The sequence below is a fragment of the Rhineura floridana genome, chromosome 3 (assembly GCF_030035675.1).
Source record: "Rhineura floridana isolate rRhiFlo1 chromosome 3, rRhiFlo1.hap2, whole genome shotgun sequence".
Classification (NCBI taxonomy): Eukaryota; Metazoa; Chordata; class Lepidosauria; order Squamata; family Rhineuridae; genus Rhineura; species Rhineura floridana.
In genome coordinates this window covers 6236621-6259787 of record NC_084482.1, presented here as the reverse complement: position 1 = coordinate 6259787, position 23167 = coordinate 6236621, and the positions used below count along the sequence as shown (strand labels likewise).

At 40.9% G+C, this 23167-nt stretch overlaps 1 protein-coding gene across 14 annotated transcripts in view; it reads right to left on the bottom strand.

Moving 5' to 3' along the window:
* The window catches only part of HUWE1 (HECT, UBA and WWE domain containing E3 ubiquitin protein ligase 1), a 116469-nt gene extending 98672 nt beyond the window's left edge, over positions 1-17797 (bottom strand). For 7 of the 14 annotated variants that reach the window (XM_061614138.1, XM_061614140.1, XM_061614130.1 and 4 more), the window contains exons 1-2: positions 17429-17797; positions 15917-16060 (exon numbers count right to left, since the gene is read on the bottom strand). The gene's annotated coding sequence lies outside the window, so the exon portion shown is untranslated. Of the gene's footprint in view, positions 1-15916; positions 16061-17324 lie in introns of all 14 variants that reach the window. The other 7 variants (XM_061614143.1, XM_061614141.1, XM_061614135.1 and 4 more) reach the window with 6 other exon arrangements.
* Between the last annotated feature and the right edge of the window lie 5370 nt (positions 17798-23167).

Below are 23167 nucleotides of genomic sequence, written 5' to 3'. Positions count from 1 at the left end.
AGTCAAACACCACTAAGTGCTATCAGCTTACCCAATGCTGAGACAAATAATTTTTAAATACATCCTCCATCCTATTCAAACTCTCCAGCAATCCTGCCTCACACCTCCACTCCTAAATAAGGGTAACAAATTAGTGTTGGGAGTGCGCATGCACCATTGTCACTTCTGGCCCAGCCACATTTTATTTCTGGTTGGGTTAGTCACATGATCAAGGCCTTTGTTTTTAAACTGGAAGGTCTTGATGTTTAGGAACCTGTCAGTTTGTTTTTTTGTTACGTCTAGCATATTTATAAAGATGCCATGTAAATAAAAAAACAAACCTTTATGCCCTACATCAAAACTATGGACAGCTGGACACACAAGCACCTGATTACTTTCCAGACTACAGCAGCTTTTACTTAGCTTCACTTTGGGACTTGCTTGAACCAGCAACTTAGTGGCCAATGTGTTTCTCTCAGTTTATCATATCCTCACCTAAGAAGGACTAGTTTGATGTTATAATTTTGCATTTTAGTATTTATTATGGACTGCCTTTTTGACCTTTATTTAGCTGACAGCTGTACATAAAAGCCTGCCTTCATTCACAAAATTAGAACCTCCATCAGTCAGCACTTGGATGCGTCTTACAATAAAACAGTGAGGTAACTGAGAGAAAAGTTCTCTATCCCTGTTTTATATATCAGCAACATACAGAATGGGATGAGGCAGATGCCTGAAATCCAAGAAGGAAAACAAATAAGTTTGGTGTCTTGATGTGAGGAGCGTAGTGGTCCTTGAGTAGAGTCTACACTAGCACCAGTCACCACACATGAAAAAATTACATATTCTCAGTTTGTCTTGCACAAGTCATTATTCTGGCACCATCAAGTGGCAAAATTATATACTGCAGCTCTTTAGCTAGGAGATTTTATTTAGTTAGTTATTTCATTTATATCCCACGTTTTCTCAAAAGAGCTCAAGGTGGCGTACATGGTTCTCCCCTTCCTCATTTAATCCCCACAACAACTCTGTCAGGTAGGTTAGGCTGAGAGGCAGTGACTGACCCAAGGTGACCCAGTGAGCTTCATGGCTGAGTAGGGATTCAAACCCTGGTCTCCCAGGTCCTAGTCCAACACTCTAACCACTACATCACACTGGCTGTCTCTTCTAGTCTTCCTGGCCTTCCATTCCTCTAGTCAAGTGACTACTCCATAACTGCACTTTCTGTGTACTTACCAACCTGCATCTTGCAAACCACAGCTTACTTCCCCTTTCGCCAAAAGGTATGTAGGTTACAATACTCTGCACTTATTAGGAAGCACATCCCACTGAACAGTGTGACTTGCATGTATAGGACTGCTGTATGATGTAGGTTTACTTGGAAGACCAACCCATTGCACTCAATAGGGCTTATGACTTAGTAAGTGTGTAGAGGACTGTGGCCTTAGCGTCCCTACCACCACAGCATTAACTCTCATTTGTAGAACTAGAAATACTACACATGGACTAGCCTATCTATCCACTGTTGTTTTAAAGATGCCAGTTGTCTGTTAAGGAATAACTACTAAATAAGTCAGGATACCTTCAGCTCTGTCCACCATACACAGCATGATGGGATCACTCAAGAGTCCAGAACATGGGCTGACTCAAAATACAAAAAGGAAAATGGACCAGATCCTTGAGACTTTCATACAGAAAGCAGTATTACTGGTGCTCCACTAGCATGATTTTAAACCAGTGTGGTATAGTGGTTAAGGTGCTGGACTACGACCTGGGTTCAAATCCCCACACAGCCATGAAGCTCACTGGGTGACCTTGGGCCAGTCACTGCCTCTCAGCCTCAGAGGAAGGCAATCGTAAACCCCCTCTGAATACCGCTTACCATAAAAACCCTATTCATAGGGTCACCATAAGTTGGAATTGACTTGAAGGCAGTCCATTTCATTTTTTTCATTTTCATTTATTTTCTGAACAAATCCATTTATAACTAAATGGAGGTTTTAGTAAAATTAAGAGGGTACATTATAATTTCTTAAGACAACACAATATTTACTATTTTAACAATTGCATACACTACATTGCTTAATTAATAATCCTAGTCCTTCAAACAATAGTCTTCTAAACCAAACAAAACTAGAGGACTACAGTGACAGGTAATGTGCATAACAGATGTACCAGAACTAGCTGCTGGCCTTCACAATATTCTTGTGCCCAATATGCTTTTTTCCTTGCCACAGAAAATCTGCAAAATGTACTTGCCCTCCACACAGTCAGTTCCATAATTCAGTGAGCCAGACGGATGATGAGCATTTCTATTCACATGCCATGTCAAGCCTTGCAGAAAGATCAGCTATGAATTTGTTACCACAGCACCTAATCTGATTGTATTTGTGCATAAATCACAAGTTGTGCCATCTACTAACCTAGTAGTACTTCATTCCAGTTTGAGATTTTTATCTTAACATATTGGAATCAAAATTTAAACACAGCTTTCTCTGGACAAATGGTTGTCTTTAATCAGACACCAGCACATTCCATCTGTTGTAGGCAGAACGTGAACTACAAATCCCAAAATGGGACAGTTTTGTGGATATCGTCTTTTTTCACATTCACTGTTCAGGGAAGTAGCGGGCATATTTGTTGGCATATCCTCATCAGATGGCTTCAGAGCCAAGGGTCAACCTTAACTAAGTGGACAAAGGGCCAAATCATTTGAAAAGGTAAGAAAACGGACAATTTTCAAACACTGCTTAAAGATTCCTCTTCCCCACTCTCAGTTAAAAATGCTGGGAGACCTAACACTCTAACTTCAAAATAGTTCAGTATTCTAGATCTACAAGCGGAAATGGAACTCCTGCCCATTACAACAGTTCACGATTCTTTGAACCACTATTTATTTGGCTGAATTAAGCGCATGTGTTGGCTATATTTACCAAGTCACTGAGCTTGATTGTTCATCTGTACCCTGATGTCCATGTTCAGTCAAGGGGAAAGATATTCAATCACATGAAAACCAAATCTGCATGTCAGAGGAGCCAAGATTCCCAAATTTTATCTCCCTCTGGTGTTGCTTCTTCATGACAGACTTGAAGCTCAAGGCTAATCTATAACGCAGCAGCAGGCCAAGAGAAGCATGGTCTTCAGAAAATGAGTCATCCAGAGGGATGAGGGAAAGGAAAACTGGGAGAGTGGAATAGGCAGGGAAGAGTGCTGCGAGAGTGAAGAATTGCATATTCATTTGAAGTTCCTAGCTAAGCCTTTGGCTGCCAAAGGCTTCTAGTATGCATAAAATGTTAAACAGGTTTATTTCTTTAATGCACTTACTGTGATAATATTTCTCTGCAAGAGAGTAAAATCCTGGGAGATTTTAGGTTTGCTGTCATTAACTCATTATGCAAATTCTCATTGATCAGGCTCTTTTCATTTGGACTTCATATTTACTGCAGAGCCAATATTTAACAAATACAAATGCCACCCTTCAATATAAACACTTAGGGCAGCATACATTCGTATACAATAAGCATTGCAACATTAAGAACTGGCTGCAAGATCTCATCACAGATTAAAAATTAAAAACCCGGTTCCAAAAAGACAGTGTACACGTCAGGAAAGCTTCTTTAGGGGCAGAGCTCCATAAATGGCACCAAAACTAAGATGGCCCTCTCTCCTGTCATCATCTGTCTCAACTCTGATGGTAGGGACATTCAAGGAGAGCTTTTGATTATATCTGTGACTGGAAGGTTTGAAGGGGGCAGGAAAAGAACTGGTAAGTAATGAAAGTTGTGTCATGTGATCCCTTTGAGCAGTCCCAGTAAAAAAAACCCCAACCTTGCGGCTGTGTTCTGAAATTGTCTACAACACAGCAGGCTGAGAGTCAAAATCTAGATGACTAACACTGTTGTGAGGAACAGTTTATAATACTCTCCAATACAGAGCTCTTTGAATAGATATGCACCTCAGCAATGTTCATGAACTGGATACCTATTCCGAGCACAAGAGCTGTTAAGACACAGGTGGGTTTATACAGTTGTCCTTCAAGCAGCTCCTGCTAATTATAGCAAGAGTTGGATGGTATTATTATTGTTATTAATTTGGTTTCTTACCTGTCTGTCATCATAAGTTCCCAGGGGGGATTAGAGCAGTTTAAGACAACAATGTTTAAAAACAATTTAAAACAAATTACAGTCACAAGAATAGGATGGCAAGGGCCAGGGTAAAGAGCTGCGTCTTCAGCATACAATGAAAACTGTATAATGAAGGTGTCAAACTCACCTATGTGGTGAGGAAATTCCACAACTTAGGGACTACCATAGAGAATGCCCTCTCCCAGGCTGCCTCCCCAAACTTCTGAAGGCAGTGGAAGTGCCAAGAGAGCACCCTCTGCTGATCTTAACAGCTGAGAGAGTCTGGAGGGAATAAGGCCCCAAATATCTGAAAGATCACCTAAGTCATTTAGTGCTTTAAACACTAACATGAACACCTTGAATTGGGCTCAGGAACGAACTGGCAACCAATGCAGCTTTTTAAAATTAGCGAGTTCTAAATGGAACCCTAGTAAGTTTGACTCATCTTCAAAGGCAGTCCCACATGTTGTACATTGCAACAGCCCAATCTGGAAGTGACCAAAGCACTGAGTACTGTGGCCAATTTATCTCTGTTCAAAGGGGCCATAGCTGGCAAACCAGCCCGAGCTGGAAATAGGCACTCCGACTCAACCCACCCCACTAAAAAGATCAACCATAAAAAGAGGCCATGATGTACTTAAGAACCCTGGGTAAATAAAAATGTTTTTGCTGTGATGATGGTGACAGGCATACCTCCCTGGGGATAGCATTCCACAAATAGGAAGCCGCCACTGAGAAGGCCCATTGGTGACACCATACTCCAAAACCCCAGATGACTCCTCCCAATAGCTTCATATAGATATTAAACAGCATCAGGAACAAGATGGGACATTATGAACCCCCAAGCCTAAAGACCATGGGGCAGAACAGAAGTCCCCCAATACTATTCTCTGGCAATGGTCCTGTCAGTAGGAATCTAACAGCCACAACACAGTGCCCCTAACTCTAAACCCGCAGAGCTGCTTCAGGAGGATACAATGGTTAGGGGTATCAAATGCCACAAAGAAGTTGAGAAGAATTAACAGGGTAGTATTCACCACCCCTCTCTCCAAATAAAGGTCATCTATCCGGGTGACCAAGGCTGTTTCTGTATTGAAACCACACTGGAATGGGACTACATAATCCGGTTCATCGAGGTCCATCTGCAGCTGGTGAGCCACCACTCTCTCAGTAAACTTCCCCAGGAAAAAGACATTTGCGACTGTTATAAAATAAAAAATAAACTTGGCCTACTGACGTGTTCAGCCTGCTATGCTTAAACCACTCCACTTAAGGAATGGTGGACACAGTCAATTAAAAACATAGAGCATACCTAGAAATTTGCTATAATATATTTCACCTTCCACTGTTTTATCATATGCAAACTGAGATACTCCTCTCCACTGGACCTTATCCTGCAGAATTGCAGAATGGAGGGGTTTTTTTGTGTAAATTATGCAAAGTGTTGCTGTATTTCACATATTCACAGAAACAGAAGCAAAAGAGAATGATTTACTATAGGAAACTTCACTAAAATTGCAAAGTAAATCAAACATATTCAAAGCAATTATCTGAACAACGTCTTTATGTTGTTGCTTCCTCCCTGCTAAAACAAGATCAGCACAGCGCATGTCTTGTTTCTGTTATTTGGGCTGACTGCAGGTGTTGCCACCACTCACCATATGCTCAGAGGCACGTTATCAAATTCTTCCAAGCTACACAGGAAGTAGATTGGACTGTAAAAGACCAACCCAAATTGTGTTTGCATTTTGACAAATTTGTAGGGCAGTAATATCCCAGAGAGGAAGTCATGTCTCCTGCTCCCCTGGTGCATTCACTCTAGCTGCCCAATTTCCCTGCTTTTTAAAGTTAGATAGAAATATCTGTTGGCTATAGGTACAATCTTAAATCACAAGGTTTTTTGCCTGTTAGTGAACATTTATTTTATTGACGGGACTTATATCCTACTGTATGGCAAACAGTGCCCTCAGAGCAGCTTACATACATAAAAACTACATACGTAATGTGTGTGTATGTATGCATGCGTGTGTGTGTGTGTATTTGTTGTTATGTGCCTTCAAGTCGATTGCGACTTATGGCGATCCTATGAATGAGGATAAAATGGGAAGTGAAAAATCATATATACCACCTTGAGTTCCTTGAAGGAAAAGGACATATAAATGTAATAAATAAATAAAAGTGATAAACACTTAACTTGATACTAAACATTGCACAAAAGCAATCTGCTGCCTTCTGGTTCCACTGAGGAAAAACATGCAAATTACCAAGCAATGAAAACTAAGAAATGATGCAGCAGTGTCTCGATTTAGTTCCCTTGTTGCTGCTCTGAAGGGAAAGCTTTAACATGCTTAGGTAGGAGAAAAGCAGCAGCTCACTATAAAAGCAGTGTGCATCCCAAAGATACCTGCAATGTCCCCACAATCCATCAATGGAGACTGTTCCAAAACCCTAGTATTAGGAAAGGTTTAATGAGAGATGTTATCAAAGGGGACAGGTGAAAACACTAAAATATGTTAGCCACAGCACATTATTTATTTATTATTTTATTTATTTAAAATATTTCTATCCCGCCCTTCCACCCTATTATAGGGCACTCTACCCTATAATAGGGCACATTTAACAAACTCTTTCAATCTGGCAGAAATAAATCATGTGCAATATTTTCTGCCCTCCCCAAAAAAATAATTTGAAGAAGCAAGCTATGAATGTCAGATATGGACTGCTCTTTGCAGAAAACATAACTGAAGGACATTTTACAGTCCTCCACTCCATGCCAGATGTTCTACATGCAACCCCAGTTTGAACAAAGACTGCTCAAGAAGTTATGGTTGAACGGCTCAGTTTGAGAAATTAGTGTCCACTGCAACTGAAAGGGGCTGAACCTGCCTGCCAAAAAGGAAACAAATTAAAATTGAGGCATACCATCTGTGTAGGATTTGCCAAGCTGACCCCAACAGCGAACAAGTAATACCCAAAACTGGGAGATTAAAAAAAAGTTGACAATTTTTTGGCAGTGCTGGTAGCCAACTAAAAAAATGTCATCACCAAGATATGTTTCCTCCCCTGACTTCAGCTGACACCTATGAAAAACAGCAGAAGATCAGGGACAAAGAAGTTCCTCTGGCTCTTCCTCTCCCGCAGTAGAGACATGTGGACATGCTATCTCTTCTGGGTTGCTGGAGCTCCAGCCTAATACACCTAGGTAATTTTAGACCCTGGATTTGATGGTCTCATGACCTCTCCCTTTAGATGGCCATGTGAAACACATAATTAACACTTCTCTCTCCCCCTGCCTCACCGCCATCCCATGCTTTATAACTGTTTCTACGTTCCTGCTATGTTGCAGCAGGTGTTTTAGCCTGTCAGCACAGTTTAACCACCTTGCTAGGGAAGGGAGAAGAGAATGGCTCTCCAGCTCTACTCAAGAGGATTATATACAATTAAGTCTACACTGAGTTCTAGCCCAGCACTATCTGGGCAAGTGGTTCTCAGGTTTGCTGTCACTGGAGGCCCAAGTGTCGTCAGCAGCTAGCACTGCTTTCTACCAGCTTTGGCTGGTACACCTTTACAAGCATTCCTGACAGGAGTTACGTGACTATAAGTAACCTCAAGACTGGATTACTGCAACACTCAACCTTAGAATTGGTCCAGAGTTTGCAGCTACTACAAAATGCAGCAGCCAGGCTGCTCTGCAGGGCAACCTACTATCAACATGTGACACTGTTATTGAAAGAATGGCATTAGCTTGATATGCTATTTGGCCAAGTTATAAGGGCTTACATTTAGTTTATAAAACCCTAAATAACTCAGGACAAGATCGCCTTGCCCCCTATATTCCCACCTTACCCCTTGTACTCAGCTGATAAGGCCCCACTAATGATGCTACATGCTTATTGGCAAAAGTAGACAGGCAATTAGATAGGCACCCATTATTTTGTGCTTCTGACATATGTTGAAATCTGCCGTTATTCAGACCTTCCCCAGATGAATTGTTGTTTTCAATACAATCTGAAGGATTTATATTATGCTCTATGTCTAATTTTATATACTCTTGTCACAGATATTTTTTATTTAAATGTTTATAAATTTCTCAAGTAAAAAACTATACTGGCTTAGGTTCAGCAAAGCTAACTCTCCTTGTCAAGCTAGCTCAGAAGTAACCACAATACCCATCTGAGTGGGAAGATGAGTGGATGCTGCTGTCCTACACGATACCAGCTTGTCCCCATTCACTAGATACAGTATTCCAGGTTCAATTAGGCCTGTACAACTGCCATCTCCCACCCAATACTACTGCATGAACATCAAGAACAAATACTTTCCATGTTTCCAAAAAAGCTCCCAGGTTTGAGGTTCAACAAAACCATCTGCCCTCTAGTTCTCAGCATACAAAGCTACCTTACATCAGGTCACTGGCCTATCAACAACAGTACTGATGATTCCAACTGGCAGGGCCCCCAGGGTCTCAGGCAGGGATCTCTCCTAGCCCTGCTACCTGAGATGCATTGCTGGGGATTAAACCTGGACCTTCTGCAAGCAAAGCACAGGTTCAATCAACGAGCTATCCCTATCCCCACCCTCCCCTGCCTGCCAATACAATTTGAATTTTATCAGGTGTTAAGGAAGTACACTTCAGATGCCAGTTTTATTCCATGTTACAAACCACAGTCATCTTTCCACAGCACCCTTGCTAAAAAAACCAGAAGAATTCATTGGGCCACTGGAGTAGCTGCTGTATTTCCTAGCAAAATTCTTATTCCACCCATGAGCTTGTAACCTCTGTTATAGAGTATATACGAGGACCATTTCAAATGTGGAGAAATAGCAGGTGGTACATTCTTCCTGGGACTGTACACTTAAGACATTTAAAGTTACCTACATCAAAAGCTCACTGAAGATGGAATGCTAAACTTGCTGTCTCCCCAATGTACTACCTTTCCATATGCAAGGTCTGGGTAAAGACCTTCAACAGTTTACCCAGGTCTTTGGTGAAGTAAATGTCTTCATTGCTGTAAACTGCTGTTCTGCCATTCTGTTATTCTGATAATAGTTGTTTTTGTAGTTTTATTTTATGATTGTAATATATATTGTACTTATTTTAATTGCAATATTTTGTAACCCATTTAACGAAGGGTGGGCTGTAAACACAGAATACATAAATAGAGTGAGGGAGCATTTCGATACGGACACCCTGCAATTTGGAACTTCAATGATATTGTCCCAAGAGGAAAGTACAAGTTTTCTTCATTATTGCCTGAAGCTTTCAGATTTCAGAAAAAACAAGTCTAAATGAAAACAGGAGTAGATCGATCTATTTGCCTTTGAAGGGTCAAAGCTATTCAGATAAGAATGATTAGAAACCCGAGAGGCTAGCTGCTGCAAACATATTGGAAATCCCAAGAAGATCAGCATGTCTTGCCAGATTTCCTCTTACTCCTATGAGGCCTGTAACACACCTGCTTAGTCACTGCAACAATTTAATTTAGAGTTTAAATTTCATTTCTGAAACACAACACATTAAGTTCCCCTACAAATAACTGCTTGATAGACACCAAAGCCAGAACTGCAAGGCAGACAGCGTCCAAAAGTGATGGAACTCCCAGCACCCTCCTTTGCATCTTGTCCGCTGTGACTCATTGTGCTCACAGCTATAGAAGCAACAGCAGCATATATGGAGATCTCACAGAATCATGCTACAAAGGAGAGGCTAAGTTTATTCACCCTATACTAGAACTCCACATAAGCAGAGGCCAAGCATTGAGAACTCTTCTTGAAATGGCTTCAGAGACAACCGTATCTTGCTGGCTGAAGACAGTGAGCAACATTTAAAACAAATCAGTACAGAAAGGGTTGGTTTGTTAGATTAGAGTATCTGAATGAAGGCTAACAGAAATCAGTGCAAATCCCTCAAATGGACTTCAGCGTGGGAGAGAAAAATTAATGTGGTTTCAAAGATACAAACTTTCACGTTAATTCCTTGTTATATAGTGTGCTCCTTCAAAAACACTACTGAAACAGAAATTCCAATTTCAATTCAAGTTAAAGATTTTTCTAATACTCAAAAGCTTTTGATGGACATCTCTTACTCAAAGACTAAGCAAGCCTCAGCAGTATAAGACCTAGTTGCTTAAGCTCAAAACACCCCATCAAAAGTATTAAAAATTCTTGTCTTTTTCAGAAGTGTCTACCTTCCTGGAGCCCTTTTTGAATCATGGAACCCCTGATCATCATAGAAATTCAATGCACTACAGAAAATTTGGAACACATTGTAAAACACACACTTCATCCATGCTGAGTACCCTAAACCAGTAGATCATCGCTAGTACTCCACATGAATATGCAACACACCTAAAACAGCCTCTGGCCTTCTTTTTGAGGAACATTTGATAAGCTCCAATGGATGTACAGGATTCCCCGGAACACACAGTTTAAAAACTACTGATGTACAGTACAACTACCATATTTAGTAACTGCTGTTCCTACCAAAAGTGATCCATGGTATTTTCTTATTCAAAGTTTTATAACAAATGGAATTGCTCTGCAAACTTGCCCCTTGAGAAAAGTTAAGATTTTTTTTTACAAGAGCATAACTCACTTATCTGGTCCAATCACTGACATACATTAAATGCTTGATGCAGATTCTACAAGGTAAATTTCTGATATGTGAAGTGATTTCTTTCATATTCAAAATGTATGATCTACCTAAGGCCACTAGTGTTAGCAAACCTGCCCAATATCGGGGGAAGGAGAGAAAGGGTTCTTTGTCTCTACCACTTTCAGATTAACATCTTTTGCAATTTATCATTTCTGCTAGTGAATTTAGAAACATATTCTGGATTTCATGTACTCCAGAAGTTCATCTCACTGGATTCTTCATGAAATTTCTTCCTGGCCTTGCCATCACATTTAATCTTCTTCAATAAAAAAAGCTGCCACTCCTGATCAAGTCCTTCTATGTTTTTAAATTCTGCACCCCTAATATGTTTTACAGGAAAGGTCAGCACATCACTGATACACCGCACAGAGGCACAGCAAGAATAATGCTCTGCAATATAAACAAGAAGGAAGGTGGAACAGGTGCATGGCAGAACAATTCAACCAAGGCTAAACATTCAATCAGTGGCACAGGCAAGGGGGAGGGGAAGTTTACATTGCAGTTTGAACTGAAAATTGCCATCACACACTATCTTCTATCCCAGCATAACCACAACTAACAATATAAAATAATTTTTAGCGTTTTCTCATGCTAACCTAATCTAGACAGTTTCCAAAACTCAATTCAGCAAAAGACAAGCTATAGAACTGACAAGGTTTTTTGCATATTATTGCGATACTCTGAACAAAGTGTATGGAAGCAACTCTTGTGCTTACAATATCACATCACTAGTGTTTTTAGCCCAATTATTGCTGCCATTTAGTAACATAACAGCTGCATTTTGAATTAACTTTTTAAAAATATTTTTATTAGTTTAATTTGGACTAACCTAAAGTTCTTTTTTGAGGCTGTCCTCAAAGTCAGCCCATGTACAAACCATTGCCATTCTTGAACCTGGTTACCAAAACATGGCTAAGCTATTTTTCTGATAACATGTGTTTTGGCATCACATATGGGCCCAGAAAAAATAGAAGACAACTGAACAGGTACAAAACAAAGTGGAGGGAGAAGAGAAGAGGAGGCATTAGGAACAAAAGTTGCTGTTAAACTGACTAGATTTCCACTACAGATGACTTCCTGTAAGACTTTAAGAAAGTTATTTCAATAATCTATAGCCAATGTAGCATGCTTTCCAGATATATAGTTAGGAGACTTGTAAAGACTGGATTATAGTACGACTAGCATTCAACATTTCAGTGAGCATGTGTTTGGGAACTAAAGCATTTTACAAAACAAAACACATATTGAGACGTTCCAACTTATATACAGTGTTTCCAGATGATTTCTCATCTCCCACATGCTTCTGAAGCATTAATTGATACAATCCTATGCTCTAAGCCAGCCTTTCCCAACCGGTGTGCCTCCAGATGTTGTTGGACCACAACTCCCATCAGCCTCAGCCAGCACTGCCAATGGCTGAGGCTGATGGGAGTTGTGATCCAATAACATCTGGAGGCACACTGGTTGGGAAAGGCTGCTGTAAGCAATGATTATTTAAAACAGCCTGCTCATACCCTTCTTTTAAGGAGCTTGGGACATACTTGGGGTTAGCCCATTTTAACCTGACAACCCTGAGAGACTGAGTGAGTCTTGAACAAAGAAAAGGTTTCAGTTTCAGCAATAAACATATCTGAATCCCAATCTCCCCAACTCAAGTCCAACAATTTCTATACCACCACAATGGCTCCGATTACTCAAGGCCATAGTCATTCAGTTCAAGATGTGCCTCCCTCAGGAACTATCACCACCTTTCCACCTATACACAAAATGGAAAGGGATGTTGCTAGCTCAAGAAAAGCGGGAGTGGGGGATCCTTAATGCCACACACAGCAGGAAAAGATGCTGTAATAAATACACATAGCCATCTAAGAACATCTTTATGTCCTAGCACTTGTATTGTATTCACACAGACTTCAGCAAACAATGAGGCCTAAAATAAATATTTTAAAGCTGTTTCATATGGCTGTACAGTTTAGTATCGTGGCACTATTAACTACAAGGAGTGGTTAAACATTCTCTTCATGTTTCAACTGATTTTTAAATGCGCGCAGTAAACTAAGAGGCTGGCTCTCTTCACCATAGCCTCTTCCCCACTGCAACCACAAAGCTCTTGAACATTCTGGCAAATAGTCATCCTGGAATAATGTGTAACAATGGAAACTGGGGGGCTTATTAGAAGAGAACTAGCTTCAAAAAAGAAGACTGAGCTAATCTCCTCACTTTGAACATTTGTTTGTGAACTTGCAAGTCACTCCAACAACCAGATGTGTTAAGCTGGTCAACAAGTATATCAGGTTTTAGCTACTCTATTATGACACATCAAATTAAGAGTCTCCAAGTCAGAGGGCAGAACCAACTCTGACAGTGATATTGTAGCTACTGAGCCAAGCAGCCATTTATATGATTTGTAAGTACTCAGGATAAAAGTAGCTAATATACGCACATATACACACACAAAAAGTCAGCTTCCTCAGTTGTGATAGCAAATCCAACATTTATATTCATGTATGGTTTCAGGCAGAAAATGCTGCCTGCCTCTTTCAGCCCTTCTCTACTAGGCAATACTGAGAAGCAAGTATTAGCTGGGGGATGGGGTGGTTAAAATTTAAGGTGCATAGATCTATGGACTTATTTGTAGGACTGATATAATGTGATCAACAAATTGAGCAATCAGTTCTGCGGCTTATATTGTATATCTTCAGGAAAGGAAAATGTTGATAGTTATCACATTGCCAGTCCCAAATCCCAAGATAGCACCAGCTACATACATATATCTATACACACACACAGAGCTTAACTCAAAATCACCTGGGACACATCCCGGATTGCTTTATTTCTAACTGCCGCAAAGTAGTTCCACACATCTACCTTTCAGCACTTTGAACAAAGCCTTCAGGTCACATATCCAGTTTGTCGACACACGGTGGATGAAAGCAGGACTGCTGGATTCTCCAAAGAAACTGGTCTGGCTTCATGCTTATGTATGATCAATATGCAGACTCCAAGTGCTCTTTAGAGGCACTATACCTAGTTGGAATTGTCTCAAGATGAATTTGATAAACACAGCAGCAAGTTAAATAATTTGATAGATAACCCCATGCAAACTGTACACTAGGGCTGCAACAATACATGTCTACTCAGAAGTATGCTCCACTGGGTTCAATAGGACTTACTCCCAGGTGACCATGTATTAGATTGCAGCTTCAATCTCCAAGCCACAATTCCTTTCAAAGACCTGAAGAAAGCTGTGTACAAAAAACTCCTATTCCCACATTCCCAAGTGCTGAACACCCCCACGGGCAATTACGATATACCATTTAGTCCAGTTTGTTACATACAAAAAGTAACAAATGCTCCAGCGGATACATATGCAATACAGCAGGATGATTATGGCTTAAACCATTTTATTATTCACTCTCGCAGTTTGATAGCTTTAGGACCTTTCCCTGTAAAAGATACTTCACCCAATGGCCCTAATTTGCACTGATTAAAATTTTCTTGCACCCTGTAAGACTAGAAGTTGTTATAAATACCACTAGAGATCATGAGTTGTGTGAACAGCCACACAGAATCAAACTATTTTGCCACGCCTACATGAAAGTCAACTAAACAATTCTAGTGAGAAAGTCAAATATCTCCTTTACTGTAAATACTCTTCACTAAAATAGCACAGAGGATAATAAACTGACCTATGTGTGAGGAAGAGGAAGGCCAAACAAGAGATGGATTGATTCCATAAAGGAAGCCACAGACCTGAACTTACAAGATCTGAACAGGGTGGTTCATGACAGATGCTCTTGGAGGTCACCGATTCATAGGGTCGCTATAAGTTGTAATCGACTTGAAGGCACATAACATGTGTGAGAAAGTCCCTGGTTTGAATCTCGCTTCTGCCTTGAACTCTCAGTGTGGCTTTAGGCAAGTTATGAACTCAAAGCCTCAGGCAATATGGGGATAATAATACCTACCTATTTTAAGGATTATATCAAAATAATATGTCATGTGCTCTGAACACTCAACAGCATTATATAACTGCTTAGCATCATCAACTCTGTCCACTCCTGCATAGTAATACATATTACTGCAACATACATCATGTGATATAAAGAGAAAGTCTCTATATTACATCAAGAAGGGAAGAAAGCTATTAGCCACAACAGCTGTATAGAACCTTCACTTACTGAGGCAATATACATTCAGATAAAAAAATGTTCGGATAAATAAGACATTGCCATCAGTTTTGTAAGATGCTTGCAAGCTTCCATGGACATCTGGCTGGTCTCTATTAAAAATACTGGAATAAATGAACTTCGGTCTGATCCAAGGCAATTACACTAACCTATTACCACCTTTATTCTCAGCTGGCCTCCAGTCAGCTATCATGAGGCCATCACATTGAAGTAATACCTAAAACTCATAGGAATGTTAGTGAAAAAAGGAGCTCTGGAAGACAAACTATAATAATCACACTACAATGTGCAGTATTTTCTACATATGTACACAAGAGAAGTGAGTAAGATCTTTAAAATAAAGACAGCAGGGGGAAGCTATAACAACATTAAGAATTCAACCACTTCTTTCAATAAGATTTTAAAAAATCAGAGCGGCTTTTTGCAGTCCTAGCCCAATGTTTCCACACAGAAAGAGTAGAGAAATCAATATCAACTTCCATCTGCCGAAGGCTTTCACTCAAAATGAAGTAGAAGTCTGCGTTCAAGGTTTTGGTATACAAACACAACTTATTTGTTAGTGGCTTGGGACAAGCTGCCTCTTCAGCTTCAGATTATGCTCTTAAGGGCCACAGCTAATGCAGAACTGGACCTTATGCATTTACACATTAGTTGTCAGTTTCCATCACAGTAATGAAATGTAGGCATAACTGATTCACAGCAATAGTTCTGATCTAGCAAATAAAACTACTACCTATAATATTTGCATTTGAACAAAACCAAATGAAAGAAACCTGACCACTCTGCTAAAGAACATTCACCTCACACAAAACAAACAGCTAGAACCCCATACAAACCAAAATTAGACTCTGAAGCATTTTTTAAGCAAGAGCCATTGTTCTGAGGCTGTAGGGTGGGTTTTGGGAAATTTCAGGGAATCACTATTATTTCAAGAAAAACAGGATTTAACAAAAACGTTAAGTACTAACCTGGAATCACAGCCAATCCATACTTGGCCTGGTCTACTATCCAAGTTACTGTTCTGGCACCTTTGCCTCACTCTAGCCAGCCAAGGGTAACACCTGCTGGTTTCTCAGTCACTCTAATCCACTTATGTCAGACTATTTTAGGGCCTGTAACAAAAACACATAGGTTAACAACAGATATTTTCTGAAAAGGTCTTCAGACTGGAGACTATAGCTAGCTTTGACTAGAATATTTCTTTTAGATGCCAGGAGGACTTAGAACGCGAACAATGAGATCCTCATTTCTCAAGTAAGAAGGCCCATCTTGTCATTCTGATCACACTACAGCATGATAATTTTGCTTACAGAATCACATAGAGAAGTGAACTAGCCAAGCAGAACTAAGAAATGCTGTGAACTCAGCACATTGCTTTGTCATTTATTGTGTCTAGCAAGATACACACATTACTTAATGCAGAATATTTATCTTAGGCCACTTATAAAAACACAAACAATAGAGTCCCTCATCTGCATGGAGGCATCTTACTTATAACCCAATAATTTTTTTCATTTAAGAAAATAAGCCTGGAGACTAAAGAGCACGTACAAAAGGAGCACAGAACTCCAAAGAGGCTTTGAACTATCAGGTAATGGGGCAGAAAAGGGATCCTATCCTTAACAGGCTGCTTGTGGGAAGAAGCTAATGCACTGCATGAGGTAGCATAAGCAAAGGAGAAGTTTGCAAGTACAGTCCTACACCTTGTAACTGAAAGGCATTTCTCATAACAAGGTTGCAAGAACAGACACTGCTTGTACTAGAAGCTCGCTTCATTCCAGGAATAAAAGTTAAAACATCTCCATATAGCTTTAAAGGGAAATGGACGGGGGAGGAAGAGAGAAACAAGCGAAGTCACCTCTCAAAGGTTGTGAAATTAGACCCAAAGCAAACCTGGGAGGCTAGATCAAGGCTGCAATTCTAAGCACACTCTGCCATACTTTTAACGAATTCAATGGGACATGGACCAGACTGGGCTACCAGTCTCCTTGCAAAAATGATGAAGCTTCTCACTCCTAGACCAGAAAATACCAGCTTCCCACATGAGATGACTATAGAATAGGTGCCTACCGAGGAGGGGATGGGGGGAAGAAATGAAGCCCTACTTGAGAAGTGGACTACGAAGGGCACTAAGGGTGATTTGACTCATTCCACTCCCTTGGGCTCAAATAAATGCTTTTATGGAGGTTGCGGGGGAACGTGAGATTTGAGGGGTGCGTCCTAGTAGGAAAAGAGACCAGCTACTCCTCGATTTGGAACCCAGGTCCCATTTGACGGAAGGTCCAAGGCAGAACAACCCTCCCTCCCGCCTTCAACCAACACCACCCTTTCCTCACGGGGAAAAGCCAGGCCCCATTGTCCCGCCTCAGCACACACCACTCTTCCCATAGCATCACAGCTCTCCCAGCTCGGGCTTTACCGCGATAGGTCCCCTCCTCAGTAGGTACCGCTCTCACCTTCCCCACCAAGAACACCGATACCTGTTCAGGGAAAGAAATGGAGGGGGTGTCAATGCCGTACCCCGTTACCTCCCGCCGCCGCCATCTTAACAGCAGCCCCTGAGCCTCAGCCCTAGCCAAATCGCGCGAGACCTCACCACCGGGTTGGGAGGGAAAAAGAGACGCGATATCTGAGAAAATACAGGACCCGACGAGAAAAGGAGGAGGGCGAAGCAAGTTATGGCGGAAAGTACAATCTCGCGTGATAATGACTCAGAAAATAACTTCCCGCGAGATGTGACATTAGAAAAAAGTAGCAAAAATCACGCGAGATTCTAGTGACGTTTGCTTCTTGGGGATACTTTTCCTCGAGATGAGACGGCGGGAAATAGGATAAAGTTGTTGCTGTTCGGCTGTAGGTCCTTGGCCTCAAAAAGGATATAGTTAATGAGAGCATTTATCGCGATAATTGTTATAAGAACTAAGGCAACATTTTCCCGCGAGACTAACAAAGCAAAGAAACGCGAGAGTTTAAGTCATGATCCTTCAGGTGAACTATGCCTTTCCTACTTTCGCCTATTGCAATTCTCACGAAATTTGGGGAGTTAAATCATGCGAGTAGCCGCTCATTGCCTGTAATTGATAAACCCCTAAAATACATGCCTTCGATTATGACTGAAATAAGCAGGCAAAAAGGAATCCAGTGGCATCTCTAGAAATCCTCGCAAGAATTCACAGATCTAGTCACGAAACGACGAGATCTGCCTACCTGACCTAAGGTTTGGTGACAGCGGAGACGAAATCTCGCGATAGATAAGAATGACGTCATGCGGAAGTGCACAGTAGCGTAGCCTATAAGTGAGAAGCAGTGGTGCGTACAATTGTACAGTAGTCACGAAATCTCAGGCAAAGGGGCTGGTGACGGTAGCGATGAAATGAGCATGATGCTCAGTTCTGCTTGCGAGGAAGGGAATGACGGGTTTTCTTTCATTCGTAATCTCGCGCGAAGTAGACTGAACTCTCGCCAAAACTTAGCACATTGTCAAGATAGGGTTACCATCATCGCCCCCTCGTCATTGATGCAACCGTGATAGAAAGTTTTGAGGGTACCATTGAGGGAGTAAGAAGTCTTGGCTTTTTCTCCTGCTCTTTCAGGACTGATGTGATTTTTCTTTGGGCGCAAATTATACCGTTGCTAGTTATGTGATCTAGAAACATACTTGCCACAAAACCTCTTGAAATGTGTCGGGGGTTTTCGCTTGTTTTCAGTGTGACCTTGAGTCTCAGTCCAAGAGGAGGCTTTTGGATCTTCCTGTGAATCTTCAGCGCAGCTCTAGATCGTTACCAAAATATTTCTGCCCAGCCTCCCGCCTTTGAACGATTGCTTCAGTGGAATGGTGACTAGGGACATTCTCTTACAATACAGTCCTTTGCATGTTTACCTAGAAGTAAGTCCCATAAAGTTCAATGGGGCTTACTCCCAGGTAACTGGGTATGGGACTGTTTGTGTAAAAGTACCAGCAACTATTACGTGGGAAGGATTCCTGGTGAGAGGAGGCTGCTGGTTAAGGCCATCTCAAGACCTGCTCTAGCTGCACTTGCACATAACTTTTCTGATACCAATTGTTCTGTGAGAAGGATTCCAACAGAGAGAGAAACAGGCAGACAGAGATCACCTTGGGTCCTGCTGCAGCTGCATTTTCTCCTCCCCAGCAATTGTGTTTATATGCTAGCATTGTTTATAAATGTGTTTTAATGGTTTTTAATACTGTATTTTAAATTTCTGTAACCTGACCTGGAACCTAATGGTGAAGGACAGGTAATAAATATAATATTGAATTTTTAAAATGTGCAATTGAATGTTATTTCTTAGCTGCCATGGTAGAATTTATATCCTGAAAGGTATGATATAAATAAGTTCCATTTCCTTGCAATTTAAGTGTACATAAGGTTGTAGTGTTTATTATAATTATTTTATTAATAACTATAACTTATGAAGCACCTAAAATATTCTAAGTACTGTACAGAGGTTGAAAGATAAGAGGGCCTACCTGTAGGCTTATTTTTTATTATTTATTTATTAGATATATACCCGGTCCTTCCAGTAGGAGCCCAGGGCTTACAGCCTCTGCACACACCATACATTTAAAACACATGACAACCCACACCCACCCACACAGGATCCTGGGAACTGTAGTTTAAGGGTGCTGGAAATTGTATCTCTGTGAGGGATAAACTACAATTCCCAGGATTCTTTGCGTAAAGCTATGTGCTTTAAATGTATGGTGTAAAGGCTACAGCTACTGAAATGCCCTCTTCTAAGCAACGATGAAAGGATCCCTGTTCCTCTTTTCCATCTGACCAGCCTATGGCTGGAAGGAAGCAAGAGCTAATCTTCCCCTTGTCAAATAGATGATTAGCATGACCAGGAAAGGTAAAATAGATGGTTGGTATAATGAGGGAAGATAAGGACATGAGCCAGACGATTTTGAATAGTAACCCAGGCCCAAAGAGCTTATTGAGTTTACTCATCTGATGTGTGTGTGGTGGGGGATTGTTTGTTTTAAAAAGGCTGCAGACAGACAAGATCTGTAAGTAATCAGAGAGGCTTTACTTCCCATGGTGTACCCACATCTTATTGTCAACTAAGCAGGTTTTATAGGATTTTCAAACAGTGTGAACACCTGTTTAACAAGCCTGATTGCACATCATGTGCAATTTGATTACAACTCCCATCGTTCCTTATCAATGGCCATGTGCAGACAGCTTCCAGACCTCCTTCAATCATTTGTCTCTAGCTTTAATGAATGTCAAGGAGTACCAGCACCTTTGGGTCCCCTTGCCCAACAGCTAATGTAGCTGCTCTTGCGGAGTTTGCCTTTAGATGCCTAATTCAGGTATAGCCAATCTGGATGTTATTGGACTGTAGCTGGTTCTAGCCAGCATGGCCAATATCCAATGGTCAGGGATGATGGGAGTTGTAATTGAAAAGCACCTGGAAGATACCATGTGAGCTATTCCTGACCTATTTAAATTCATGAAACAGTAGCCACACTAATGTTTCCAACTATAGCAAACCTCAAGCAGAATGCTAGGTATTTCAGATTGCAGGACACCTCTCTGCAACTCAGTATCCACACAGATGTAATCGAGATCTGTAATGAAGTTTGTGCATGAACAACACAAGTCTCATCACATTCCTAATCCTACCCAGCCATTTTATCCAATCAAGTTACAGCTGCAATCCTATGCATACTTACCTACATATAAAGACCACTGAATACAGACTTACTTCTATGCATAGAATCAAGCTGTACAGCTCTATTCCTGTCACATTTACTTGTGAATGGGTACTGTTGAAGTAACTGGGACTTAGTTCTCAGTAAATGTGCATAGGATCAGGTTGTGAATTTGAGCAATTTCTCTCTTTCAGGCAAAACATCAGTTTCCCTCAGACTTAAATTGGGCAACCAGTTTACTGCAAACCTGATGAAGATGGGTGTGGGATTCTGGGGGAGCTGCCACCCACTCTCACAGTTGGTCTGTCACTTGTATTGAGGAGTAGAAGTCAGGAGCGGACAGAAACTTACATGAGAGGGTACAATCCTCCTTACACCCAAGTGTATGTTGATCTGTTTATAAACTGTTAGAGCTAGTGAAGGATTGTAGCTAAAAGTATGATCCTGTGCATGCCTACTCAGACATAAACTGGATTAAGTTTAAGATGATTTACTCCCAGGGAAGTATGGATATAATTACACCCTCAGGGACTTAGCTATGTTAGATTTGAACAACAGCTGGAGGGGCCAGATTAGGGTCTCAGTGGGCAGCAAAGGATTAAAGCCTGTCTATGACCCCCTTCACTGGGGTTCTAATCCTGACTGAGGGTCTACACTTTCTGTTAACTCTTAAAAACCATTTCCACAATTACCAAGTGAGTAAATGGTACCATACCACTTATAACTTTACCCTCAGTAGGCAGAGTAGCCAGGTTCAGACATAATATTCCTGGTCCAACCAGCTATAATTTGTTGGAGCTAAAACAATCAATAAAATCAAGACTGAGCTTTCCATCCTCCTGTCCTCTTTAAAACAAAGATCAAACTGCCTTGCAATTCTTGTTTGTAGGGAATGCTTAAAACTACAGTTTCCTGGTTCAGGCATCATGGGAAACTGGTTTAACAAACTCAGAAGTTTCATTTCAAGCCAGATGCACAAGAGATTGAGGAGAGAGCATATGGACTGCTTTGTCCTTGCTCCAACAAGCCATAGTTTGTTGGACTGTGAACATTGGCTTGGACCCTCATTTTTCTTCAATTAATTCTGCAGAGCTCATGGATGAGGGTTTCCTAATTCTAGTTTCCCTCGGTAGCTCCCCCCTCCCCAAACTTCTACTGGGAGTTGGGAGGGCTGGTGAGCAAGGGGGAACTGGTTGAAATTACGTGTGTGTGTGGGGGGGCTCCTTTATGAGAGAAACTTAGTATCCAAGCCATAATATTGAAACTCAGCCATTCTTTATTTGAGATGGGGGGGGGAGGCCAGAAAGTAAAGCAATGCAAGCAATAGCTGTGTCCCATCTGTAGATATTCTATAGAGTACTAAGATTATACATACTGGTTAAGATCTAAAGAACCACGAATTAGTTCCGCATCCCCAAGGGATATTTTCTTTGTTGAACATGCCCTCCCCCCTTCATTTGGCAAACTTGTTTGGAAACTGAGTGGGCATTTTGAAAGCAGGTTGTGAAATAACATGGTGAGAGAGAGGGTCTGCTGTTCAAAAGAGGGTTTTTTTAAAAATCACACTGGTCATGCTCAAGCTTTAAACATGCCCAAAGTAGGTCCTTAATACAAAAGAGTTGCCTGTGAGAATATTTTTTTCAGAAAATTCAAGTGAGAAGTTGTTCCACTTCAGTGTAATTATTTTGAGTATATGTGTCAAAAATGCTTAATTTGTTTTTAAAAATGCATTAATCATATGTGTTTTTTTAATGCAAAAATAATTGAGACAAAAAGATATTGTGTCACTTGTGAAAGTACCCTTTCAAATCATGTTCTGAAGAGTTAGATAAGGTGAATTATTTGTGGAGCTATATAAGCCAGATACAGTTTATGCATTCGTAAGAGGTCTATAGGCAGTGATGTAGTCCTTGAACATCAGAAAGTTCTCTTGCATGAGACCCATGAAAATACCACCTTGGCTCTTTTGATAACCCCTTAGATCTTCACTCCCTTGATAACCCCATAGAGAAAACCAAAGAGTTTTGCAGTGATGTAGTCACTACATAGCATCACTGTAAAGCAAATAAGAGATTAACTACACAGCCTTTGATAAGACTCCTTCTAATCTCTGCATATGCTTCCTTCCAGCTGTAAGAAGAGGGGTTGAACTATGGAAAGAATAGGAAGATATATTCACTCCTTATTCATCCCCAACCCACTGGGGGCAGGGAGTGGGAGATGTACTTGTTACCCTCTCACAGGCTTATAACAAGAAATAGACTAGATCAGGTAATGTTGCTAACTAACAACAAATGGACTGCTTTTGCATATTTAATAGCTCCCTGGTGTGCAGAAATCAACAAGTGAAGTTTTTGATAGCATGGAGACAAACGTTAGTATCTGCTAATTGCTACTAGGGTTGCCAGGTTCAATCCCTGAGACTGATCGTGTATCTTTAGGAGAAGAGAAAGCCAGCCAAGTGCAGGTGTTCTTGCAACCCTGTAATAGGAAAAACCACAAGGTGGAATTCTCCCTCGCTCCTCCATAACTTTTAAAGATA